The sequence below is a fragment of the Mustela erminea genome, chromosome 3, assembly GCF_009829155.1.
Source record: "Mustela erminea isolate mMusErm1 chromosome 3, mMusErm1.Pri, whole genome shotgun sequence".
NCBI classification, from domain to species: domain Eukaryota; kingdom Metazoa; phylum Chordata; class Mammalia; order Carnivora; family Mustelidae; genus Mustela; species Mustela erminea.
In genome coordinates this window covers 16,433,679-16,445,866 of record NC_045616.1, presented here as the reverse complement: position 1 = coordinate 16,445,866, position 12,188 = coordinate 16,433,679, and the positions used below count along the sequence as shown (strand labels likewise).

Sequence of the window (12,188 nt, the reverse complement as noted above, 5' to 3'; positions counted from 1 at the left end):
GCTTCAGACCCACACCCAGTTCCCCACCCGACATTTCTACTTGGCCCTGTTAGAGCATTCCAAAATTATATCTAAAATATGAGATCTTACCTGCGCTTCCTCTTCTCTGTAAGCACCATCAATATCCTCACTGCCAAATAAAAATCAAGGAGACAATCTAGGACTCCTGTCCTTCTCTTTTGAACCCTTCCATCTAATCCATCAACAATCCCACCCATTCGACCTCCAAAATAGGCCCTGCCTACACTCACCTCGCTTCAAGTTCATGCTCACCCCCCTGGCCCACAGGGCCCTTGGCACACATTTGAAAGGGTGCCCTTCCTCCAGGCCTTCAGCACCCAGCCCCACGGTGTTCGTTGGCAAGTGCATCTCGGGCTGGACAGCAACCTGCACTTGACCCCAGGACTGGCATCCCATGCAGTACACAACCAGCAGAAATACAGTGACACTCCTGCCACCATCCTCTCTCTACTATTGAGGTGGCCTCCCAAGTGAGGGCCAGGAGTCTGTTCTCCACACAGCATCCAAGGCAACTTTTTTTTTTTTTTTTTTTTTGGTAGCCCAAAGGGGACCTGAACTCATGACCCAGAGATCAAGACCTGAGCTGAGAGAGAGTCAGATGCTTAACCACCTGAACCACTCAGGTGCCCCCAAGTGGCCTTTTAAAATCTCAAACTCGGGGCGCCTGGGTGGCTCAGTGGGTTAAAGCCTCTGCCTTAGGCTCAGGTCATGATCCCAGGGTCTTGGGATCAAGCCCCACATCAGGCTCTCTGCTCAGCAGGGAGCCTGCTTCCCCCGCCTCTCTCTGCCTGCCTCTCTGCCTACTTGTGATCTCTTTCAAATAAATAAATAAAATCTTAAAAAAAATTTTAAAAAAACCTCAATCATTTCTTTTCAACTTTCATTTCATTTTAACTTTCCTTGGCCACGCCCCAGGACATCACTTTGTTCTCTTTCCTTTGTGATATCTACCACCTGAAATTATCTGCTCAAAACCCTTCATTCTCTACCTTGACCTCTAAGGCCCTGCCTGGCCTGCTGGTCCATCCTGACTCTGGCCACTCTTCTTGTCCTTCCAAACATCAAGCTTCCTACCCTCCAATTGAGATGTCCATGTGTGTTCTTTCTTACCTAGCACTTAGAAGTACATAGAAGAGGATTAGTCTTAATATTTGGTTGTGCATCTATGGTCATTATTAGCCCATGCATTCCTTGTCATGTTTCATTATTTACTACTTATTTTCAATAATGTAATACGCATACATAACCCTAAGCCAAAACACAGCTGGGACCTTCCACTGACTCAGGTCTAACTAACCATATGGTCTCCCGGCTTCTCCCCATTAGATGGAGGCATAAGCCCAGATCCCACGCTCATCACCCTCTTGCTTTCCTATTTATATCATGTGATTGCCTCTATAGATACACTTTATCTCTAAACAACATGGGATTGAACTGCATAGGTCCACTTACATGTGGATTTTTTTTTCAATAAATATGGTAGAAAATTTTTTGGAGATTTGCAACAATTTGAAAAAACTCACAGATGAACCATGAAGCCTAGGAACACTGAAAAAAGTTAAGAAAGAGGTATAAAAATACAGTATATAATACATATAACACATAAGATATGTGTTAATCAATTCTTTATGTTATCAGTAAGGTTTCCAGCCAACATATTCCTAAATAGAGTTTTTTTAATTTCCGTAGTGTTTAATGTCATAAAAGATTATCATACTATATGTAATCTTTTAGACTTAATTTTCACTTAGTAATATATTGCTAAAGTCCAATCCTATCATTATGTCCTTTGCTTTATTCATTGTTGACTGCTGTGTAATATTCCTGTGTATGACAATACCAATTAGTCCACTCTTTAGGTATGTACACTGGTTTTCATTATTGGTCTACATTGAGTTATCCTTTTATACCCATTTGTTTGGTCCCAAATTAAAAGTTTGACATTATTAAATGATCAAATAGGATGTGGCTTCCATGGACCTTTCCATCATCACTAGTGGGAATATGAATTGGAACCAAGTCTCGGGAAAACAGTTTAATGTTATATCCTAATTTGAATATTCATTTACTTGTCATCAAACAGTCAAACTTGCTTCCAGGCTTCTACCTAGGAGAGAGTCTTGCGCACGTTCAACAGGGAACACGAGCAAGATATCTAGATGTGGCCTTGACTGGCATTTCCCTGATCACTAATGTTTGTCACTTCCTATGTTCCCGAGCTATTTATTTCTTCCCCTTAGTGCTTTGGGGTCTCAACCTCCAAAGGCCACCCAAAGAGAACTTTCCTTGGCCACTCTCCAGGACATCACTCTGTTTTCTTTCCTTTGTGATATCTAAGCTATCAGGTGATACCTACCACCTGAAATTATCTTATCCTTTGTGATAGCTAAGATATCAGGTGATATCTACCACCTGAAATTATCTACAACCTGAAATTATGTACTTTGTTAATGGATACATTGCCCGTCTCCCTCAGCACTAAAATATAAGCTCCTCGTATCTTGCTTGCTTTGCTCAGTCCTCTATCTCCAGGGCCTAGAACAGAGGAGATGGATTAGTACATGAAAACCGACCCGTGCAAGAGACTCGGAGTGCTGTTCTATGGTCAGACGCTTTCAGTTGCAATCTCGGCTCCCCCACTACCAGTGTGTGACCATGAACTCATTACCAAAATCATCTGCTTCTGAGTTGTGCCCTGGACAAAAGAGGTCATAGTCATTCTTACTCCACGAGGTCTTTATGAGGTTTAAATGAGCTAATATTTGCAACGGTCCCAGAAAACACCACAGACACAGCAAGTGCTCCATAAATGTTGATTACAATCATTCAGGTGTGAATGCTGAGATCACTACTCCATGACTGCCAAGCACAAGGCACCAAACCAGCCGGCCCTCCTGAGTTTCCTCTTCCTCCCACAGCTTCTATACCCACCCTGGTCTTGCAGGACCCCCTTCCCTCCTGCAGCCTGGAGGAAAGCGGAGAGTACTTGGGAGAAAAGTTCGGGGGGGCTGTTTCTTTTCCCCCAAAAATGGCCTGGTCATCCCACACATGAAGAAGCTGGAGAAGAGCACAGAGTAAGGGCTCGACAATGTTTTATGAATAAATGATTCATAAGCCATCAATCCATACACCCTAGAACCCCAGCACTGCGTTATACACAAAATCACAACAGCCTCCCACTCTACCGCTATTGTGGTGCATATTTTCTTAGAGGAGAAAGCCAAGTCAGCAAGGGGGATGGCAAAGAAATAAAAGTAGGCTGGATTAGGGAAAGGGGGAGCCGACAAGTAAGGCAAGGGGAAAACGGCAGACGGTGGAAGAGATGGAGATTTCTGGTCACACTGAGGCCCTGGCCTCTAGTGCAGATCATTAAAATGCTGAAAATAAAAACCTAAGGGAGTCTCTCCACCACCCACCCAAGCAGACTAATTATTCTTTTTAAGGCATGAGTGGGGGCGGCAGGGGGGTGGGGGAGAGGTACAGCAGAAGCAGGCCTGGAAAGCCCAAGGCAAACTTCATTTCCCCATCGTGCCTGCCAGAGGATGGTCCCCATTAAATGTGTGCCCCCTCCCCACCCCCAATCAATGTCACCTTAGTCAAGAGCTTACCTCGGTCGGCCACCAGGAGCCCTGCTCCATTTGGAGCCTTCCTTGCCTCAAAGTGGTAAACGCGGCCTTGGTGAAATGCGCCAGGAGGCAAAGCCCAGGTGAGATTCCACGGAGAATTCCGGCAGGTTCCCTGGGAGAAACTGTTTCCATTTGAGAAGGATCGGGAGTCCTGGCCGGGGACCAGCTGCCTCTCCGGCTGTCAGATTCCGTGACCGCTTGCGGCCCGGGAGGGCGCCGCGCCCCTCTCTCCTCCCGGAGTCCGGCGCGCCGAGCACCCGCCGGGGAGTCGCGGGGCGCGGGGGCCCGGCGGGGGGCACGGCGGGGGCGGCTGCTCAGGCTCCACGTTCCAAGGACCCCGCTCCTCGCAGGTGCCTCTTCCGCCCCGAGCGTGCCCAACACCGAACCTGCTCGCAGGCTGCCCTGCCGGGACTGGGGACTCCCTCCTTGTCGAGTCCTTGGCTGGCAGGGACGAGCCCCGAGCGGCGGGGACCCGGAGTGCTCGGCAGGGTACTGCCGACCTTGAGGCTACGGATGGGTGTGCGTGCGCCCCAAATAAACCACACGCACGCACACACACACACAGTTTCCACTTGACCGTTCCCTCCCGGGGAAAGTAACTGTCCTTAAGCAGCCCCAGCAGCGCGGGGGAGGGAGCCCTGCGCGGAAATCTTCGAGCCAACATGATCCCAGAGACCAAATTTGGGGATGGCTTTAATGTTAAGGTTTGGATTTAAGCCGCTCCAAGAAAGGAAGGGGGAGGGGGACTACACGGAGCAAAGACCCGTGTACGTGTGTGTGTGTGTGTGTGTGTGATGCGCGCGCGCGCGTGTTTCAAGGCCAAATTTCGGGTGTTACCCGGAGCTTCCGAGGAAACAGAGGGAGGGAGGGAAAGCACAGAGTGTGGTTCCCCCGGGGCACGGTTAGAAAAGCGGCTTCGGGTCTCCCGCATCTACCCACCCCGGCCGGCGTGCTCGCCCAGTCGCGCGGCCCGGTGGCGCAAGGAGCGGCGAGGCGCCGTGGGGGTTAACGCCGCCCGCAACGCCGGCTTCCCCCGGCCGAGCACTAGCCGCGGCGGGCGGAGGGGAGAGGAGGGGAGAGCCGGGGATCTCCCGCCTGCTCCCCCTCCGCCCGGCGCTTCCCGCCCCGCGCTATTTATAGCTCTGCTCCCAGCTGCTGCAGGGAACTCACCAGCCGCGCGGAGCCTTCCGAGCCGGGAGAGCCATCCAGAGACAGGGGATCTTCATGAATTCTCTCAATGGCAGAAATGTCTCTAACCCTCCGGATTTTGACGTCTACTGTTCAGTCCGTCTTTCAGATATCCCATTGCCACGTTTAAAAAGGGGTGGGGGGGTTGGGGGAAGAAGCGAGAGGATTTGGAGACAGGTGAATTGCAAACAGTCATGCTGGGGGCCTTTTGTTATCAGATGCCTGGAAATGGAGACAAAATTCACTGTGGGTTTAGTGGCTTCGGGCTCGGTTCATATTTTCTGCAACACTCAGGCCGGTGGGGTTTTTGTCTGCCAGGCACATAGCCAAAAAAAGAGGTGTGAAGCCATTTCAAGAGCAATGAGAAATCATACCCTCTTCCCTCCAGCTGCCTTCTTACCGGGGGTCACAGGGCTGACTGTCAGCACATACTCGCGCTTGGGGGTGTCAAATCCCACAGCAATCCCTCCTCACACACACACACACACACACACACACCAGAGGAAACAGGCTACTTATGGTGCTGCGTGTAAGTCCCTGGTCCCAGTGGAGCCTGGTAAGGAGAGTAAACATCTGTTGTTCCCAGTGGTACCTTCAGCATAAGACGGAGCATACTGCACCAATCTAGAAAGTCCTAAAGCTAATAACTTGCTCCCAAGCCCTTTCTTTCAAGTACTCCTTCCTAAACTAGTTATTGAGCCTCTGTGCTGTGCCAAATCTCGAGAACCCCTGGGAGCTTTGGAGGAACGCTAAACAGGATCCATCTAGAACTTAGGGTTCAAAGCCTCTGTCTGATAGAGGTACAAGGAAACCTGAAGACCACCCAAGGACAATCCTGCCCATCGGCAGTAAGGGTACTAAGCTCTCCCAACTCTACCCCACCCTCTCTGTCCTTCACCTTCCAGATTCCAGGTTTTTCTATTAGAACTGATCCCCATACAGTAAGAAGTTATTATTCATTTAACTGTACAGAGTGAGAATGATCCAAGAAAGGGGCTTCTACTAATTGAACTCTCCAATTACCTGTGGGCTACCCAGAAACCCCTTTCAGTTTAGGTCCTTGTCCTTGAACTGCTTTTTCCCTGTATTCACTTTCCTGCCCTAGTAGTCAAGACTGGTCCTGGACACGCTGTTTCTTGGACAAGTGAGGGAGAGGTGCCTCAAGCAAATGCAAGAGAAAAGGGGGAGCTCTGTGTCCTGAGTTCAACCAGGCTGTTTATATGATCCTTCTGAATTTATCTGACCCATTTGTGCTTCGGTTTCTTATTCGTAAAATGTGAAAAATAGTAACAGCCACTTCCTCACGTGGCTTTAAGAGGATAAATGAGATAATCTACATAACTTCCTTAGGACCAGTACCTGGCCTGGGATAAAGCATGATAACATGACATATTATTATTATTATTATTGCCCAGATACAAGCTGGAGTTGATTTGGTTCAATTTTTACAAGAAGGCATTTAAATAAAATCTATCCTGGTTCTGTAAATCCATGACCCAAATGGGTTTCCTTTTCGTCATACTAAAGCAGATACCCCAAACATCCCATATACTTGGGAGGCCCCCGGCCACTGACCCTGCTTTTCCTTCTTCCAGGGGAAAAAAAAGTTCCGTCGAAAGGTCTTTCAAAAGTCTAGCCGCAGATCTATGTCATACTCTGACAGGGTAAAGGATTGCCCGCATATAGTGGTTCACTGCTCTCCTGAGGATAGTACTTTGATCTATGAAAAGTTCTTTAAACATAAAAACACTCCATGAAGTTGTCCAAGGGAGTCTGCAGGGGAAGTATTTCGATTTCACTGGGAAAGCTAAGCTCACTAGAGCTTGGTTTAGGGTTTTCTTTCCCCTCCTTAAAATCCAGCTCTAGAGAGTAGGAGCTAGGTCCTGCAAAGTGTAGTCCTCTGACAGAGATGAACAGTCATCCAACCCAGTATCCATCTCCCTTTCCTTAAAAGAGAATCCTGGGGGCGCTTGGGTGGCTCAGTCATTAAGCATCTGCCTTTGGTTCAGGTCGTGCTCCTGGGGTCCTGGGATCGATGTCATGGTCTCAGGCCTCTGGGATCAAGCCCTGGAGTCAGGCTGCCTGCTTGGCAGGAAGCCTGCTTCTCCCTCTCCCACTTCCCCTGCCTTGTGTTCCCTCTCTCACTGAATCTCTGTCAAATAAATAAATAAAAATAAAATAAAGTAAGAGAATCCTTGATTCTTAGACACGCCGTCAGATGTGGCTGGCAGATTCTGGCCAATGAGCTATAAAATAATGTGTCATATGAAAGCTTTCCAGAATCCGCTTCTCTCTATGGCTCTGGGCTAGGATGGGGCACAGGAAAAGTGCGTAAGTTTTGGAGGGTTGAAGGGAAGCAGCACTCATGTTTATACTCAGAAAGTCAATGTCAAGTCAGGTGACGTGGGAGCTCATGCACCTGGTCATGTGTCTGCTGGCTCACCATGTCAGCAGGACAAAGCATCTAGGTCTGTAAGAGTTCCTGCTGGATCCTGCTGCTTCTCCAACTCCAGAACAAGGTACATGGTAGCTCCATGAGAGAAGGTGCCAGATTTTCCTATAGGTCACCAGTATCATCAGCGTGGAGGTTGGGAAGTAGCTAGAGATTAGTGTGGGCTCTCTCCTTTATCCTTGTGGGTTCCAGGGTGTCCTTTTTCTCTCTCACATTAGGCATGTGTTGGTCAGGGTTCCACCAGGGAGACCAAACTCATAGGAGACATATATTAAGGAGATAAATATTTATTAAGGAGAACTATCACAGGAGGTAACTTACACGGACAGCTAGCAAGGCAAGTCCAAAATCTGTAAGGCAGGCCATCAGGAAGGGCAGGGCAGGCTGGACCTCTCAGGCACCAGGTGAAACTGCAGCCCAAAGGTGGAATTTCTTCATCTGGGAAGTCTTGAGTTCTACCTTTCACCTGATTAAACCAGGCCCACCAGATGATCAAGGATAATCTGCCTTGCTGAAACTGATTATACACTTCAGTCACATACACAAAACGCCTTCTGGCAACAGATTCCATGACTGGGGATGACAGCCTTACCAAGTTGACACAGAAAACTGACCATGAAAATGTCCATTGTTCCCTCAAAAGAGCCCATCCTGCTATCTTCAGGGCCGGATGCATACACAGAGAACACAAACAGTTTAACTCATTACCCACCCAGTTTCAACCCCGTATCTTTCAGGGAATGAGTGTGTTAGGATGGCCATTGCTTTGGTTAGTGCTCTGGTTACAGAATTGCATCAGTTTTGAGTCATCAGGAGGAAGCAACCAATTTTAATGTCTAACCCTATGCTCTTAAGGTAGAAAGGGGAGTACACTAATACCCAGATTTCCTCTAATTTTGAGTGCACAGAGGATCCTACTTCTCCACAACCTTGTCAACATGGAGTTTTCTAACTCTCTCATCCTGAAGCCGCATAGGGGGTCTCCCCGTGGGGAGTGGGACAACATCACAACAAAATCTTAAAATACACAGTACTGTCTTAAGTAGTTGCTCTGTGGGTAATGGGGAAACTGATCACAGAAGTTATAAAGACAGTGGTAAAATATTTGGTAACACTGTTACCTGCAAAAACTTGGGGGAAGATTATGGATCAATGAATAAGCACCAGTGGAAAATTGGTGACAAGTCTGATGATGAGTTATGTGAACAGACTTCTCTAAATGGGCAAAAAATGTGAAGATACCTGTATCCCATGGGAATGTTCAATGAAGCGTGACCGCAATAGAGGAGGATTTTAACAACTAACTGGATAGGATGACTTGTTCTGTGGATACTAGTTAGCTTCTCTTTCCATCCACTCCATCGTCCTCTGGTAACCTCCAGAACAAAGAGACCTTGATGGCAGGGATAGTCATGCATGGATTCAGCAGCACAGATTTCCATTCACCAAGACTGATCAGGTTGTGGCCACTGCTCGGTGCCTGTCTGCCAGCAACCAAAGCAAGACTGAGTCCCCAATATGGCGCCACTGCCCAGAATGAATAGCCAGCCATCTAGTGGCAGGTTGATTACATTGGACCACTTCCATCATGGACAAGGCAACATGTTCATTCATACTGGAAACACACTCTGGATATGGATTTGTCTTCCCTGAACGCAGTGTTTCTGCCAAAATTCCCATCCTGGGACTGACATCCTTATCCACTGTGATGGTATTCCACAGGGCACTGCTTCAGGTCAAGGAACTTACTTCATAGCAAATGAAGTGAGGCAATGGGCCCATGCTCGTAGAATTCATGGTATAACCATGTTCCCACCCTGCCTCGCCCCTCTCTTGAGAGAATGGTCTTTTGAAGACCTAGGTAGACTAGCAGCTAAGTGGCATAGAACTTGACCAAGTTGTGTTCTATGTTTTCTGGAAAGCAGAAATGAAAGATGATGAATTTGGGTATTCAAGCAGAGGGAACTTCTTAGGCAAAGTATTGAAGGTGAAGCCTAGTTCCTTAGGAGAAACTGCTTATAGTAAAATGAGAGAGGAGAGAGAGAAATTAATTTCTGAGCAAGAAGGTGCCAGAACTTGAAGATTTAGAAAATGCTCAGCCTGTCCATATTGAAGAAAGAAAGAGAGAGAGAGAGAGAAGCAAACAATCAGGAAGGAAGGAGGGAGGGAGAAAGGAAAGAACGGAGGAGGGGAGGGGAGGAAAGGAAGGAAGGAAGAGAGAGAGAGAGAGAAAGCATGTCCTAGAAAGAATACCAAGGATATGACTGGAAAATTATTTGATAATGAGATCACAGTTTTGACTCATTGGTTTAAGCAGCCATCCCTGCAGGAGTGAGGTATAGAGACAATATTGTGTCAGCAGGGACCCTACCCATATGGAGTAAAGGGGGGTAGAGGTGGGATGAAATGAAGGAAGGCTGTGGGAATTCTGAGATTCTACAGGATGGGACAATAGGCTATTGGCTATAGGGCTGCCAACATGCATTATATGAGTAGTCAAGAAAAGGAAAGAATGGCCCCAAGGGTGATTTAGAAATTCAGAGGGCTGTCACTGCCCTCACAGACCTGGGGGACAGGACCATCTCCTTCTTGTTTTCAGAAGATAAGCCTGTCTCCTCGTTTTCATGGGGCCAGGGGCAAGGCCATGACACAGAGCCTCAGAGGACATGCCCCAGTGGTCCTGGAGAGCAGAGAGGATGAAGCCAAGGAGGCTTATTCTTGAGCCTTCAGATCTGACGGGGGGGAAGAAAACAGACCTAATGGAATTCACCTTGCTAGATTTAAGACTTGCTTGGGACCCATCACCCCTTTTGTCCTGTCATTTTTCTCCCCTTGGGAATGGGAATGTCGGTCCCATGTCTGTCCCACCATGATGATTTGGAAGCACCTAGCTTGACTGGTTTCACAGATTCACAGCTGGAAAGGAACTTTGCTGCAGGATGAATTGTGCCTCCAATCTTACCCATTCCTGATTTATAGGATATTAAGAGGAGACTGTGAGGCTGATGCTAAAATGACTTACGAATTTGGGGACTGCTGGGAAGAAGTGAAAGTTTTGCATTTGAAAAGGACACGAGGGCACCTGGGTGGCTCAGTCAAGGCACAGGTCATGATCCAAGGGTCCTGGGATAGAGCCCCACGTCTGGGATCCCTGCTCAGCAAGGAGTCTGCTTCTCTCTCTGCCCCTACCCTGCTTGCACGCGTGCGCACACACACACACTCTCTCTCTCAAAAATAAATAACTTTTTTTTAAGTTTACAAAGTTTACAAGTTTACAAAGGAAGAAAAAAAAGGACATGAATTTGGGGACCAGAGAGCAGAATCACATGGACCTAATGCATGCCTTCAAAATCCCTATGTCCAAGCCCAGATACCTAGTGTGACTATATTTGGGAAGATACCTTCATGGAGGTAATTAAGGCTAAATAAGGCTATAAGGTTGAGGCCCTGATGCATTATAACTGATGTCCTTATGAGAAGAGAGAAAGAAAGAGAGAGACACCAAAGGCCAACATGCAGAGAAAAGACCAGGTGGGGGTCATAGCCACAGCAAACCCAGGAGAGGGGGCTCAGGAGAAACCAATCCTGCCAGTGCCTTGATCCTGGACATCTGGCCTCTGGAACTTCAAGGGAACACATTTCTGTAGTTTAAGCTGCCCAGTGGGTGGTATTCTTTGACGCAGCACTGGAAGATGGACACAGGCTGTACATGACAAGGTGTTAAAAAAAAAAAAAAATTGAGCTCATGAAAGAATTGGCTGTCTTCCAAGTAAAAGTGGGATAGAGTAGAAAGAACACAAAATATTCAGGATTTTGCAAAGTTAAAAGACAAATTTTGTGTGACTTTGAAGAATAAAAGCCTAAGCTTGAAGAATGCCTGTTAAGTGGGGGCACTTGGATGGCTTAGGCAGTTAAGTGTCTAACTCTTGGTTTCGGCTCAGGTCATGATCTCTTGGTCATGATGTCATGGTCCTGGGATTGAGCCCCCAGTCGAGTCCCCCAGCCGAGTCCCCCAGCAGACTCTGTGCTCTCCAGATTCTCTCTCCAGATTCATCTCCAGATTCTCTCTCTCTCTCTCTCTCCCTCCTACTCAATCTCTCTCAAATAAATAAATAAAATCTTAAAAAAAAAAAAAGAATGCCTTGAAGAGATGAATGACCATATTTTTAAAAATCAACTTTATTTACAAACAATCAAATTCACATGTTGTAAGGGTACCGTTTGGTGAGTTTTGGCAACTACATGTAGCCAGTCAAGATATACAACATTTTCACATCCCTTTCCCAACCTCTCTCTACCCTGGCCCCCATCAGCAACTGATCTGCTTTCCATCACTATAGATTAAATGTAGTTTGCTTAGAATTTCGTGTCATAAACTCATACAGTATATACGCCTTTATGTCTGGCTTCTTTCACCCAGCATAATATTTTTAAAATTCATTCATGTTGTTATGTGTGTCAGAAAGTCATTATAGGGACACCAGGGTGGCTCAGTGGGTTCAGCATCTGCCTTCGGGTCAGGTCATGATCCCTGGGATCCTGGGTCCTGGGATCTAGTCCCACATTGGATTCCAGCTTCTCCCTCTGCCTGCCATTCCCGCTACTTATGCTCACTCTCTCTCTCTCTCTATGACAAATAAAATCTTAAAAAAAAAAAAAAGTCATTACGTTTTTTGCTAAGTCATATACCATTGTGGGGACTACAACAATTTTTTTCATCCATTCATATACTGATGAAAATTTGGATCAAATGCACTTTTTTCCTATGAAAATTAAAGCTGCTTTGAACAATCACAAACAATCCTCTGTGTAGACATGTGTTGTTAACTTCCCTTGGGTAATTTATCTAGATCAGAACTGCTGGGTCTTAGGACGTGAACATGTTTATCTTGATAAGAGAA

General features: G+C 47.0%; 1 protein-coding gene across 4 annotated transcripts in view; it reads right to left on the bottom strand.

Annotated features, from left to right (window-relative positions):
- The window catches only part of KCNN2 (potassium calcium-activated channel subfamily N member 2), a 461,444-nt gene extending 457,106 nt beyond the window's left edge, over nucleotides 1–4,338 (bottom strand). For 3 of the 4 annotated variants that reach the window (XM_032335384.1, XM_032335383.1, XM_032335385.1), the window contains exon 1: nucleotides 3,630–4,338. The gene's annotated coding sequence lies outside the window, so the exon portion shown is untranslated. The remainder of the gene's footprint in view (nucleotides 1–3,629) is intronic. The other variant, XM_032335387.1, reaches the window with a different exon arrangement.
- Between the last annotated feature and the right edge of the window lie 7,850 nt (nucleotides 4,339–12,188).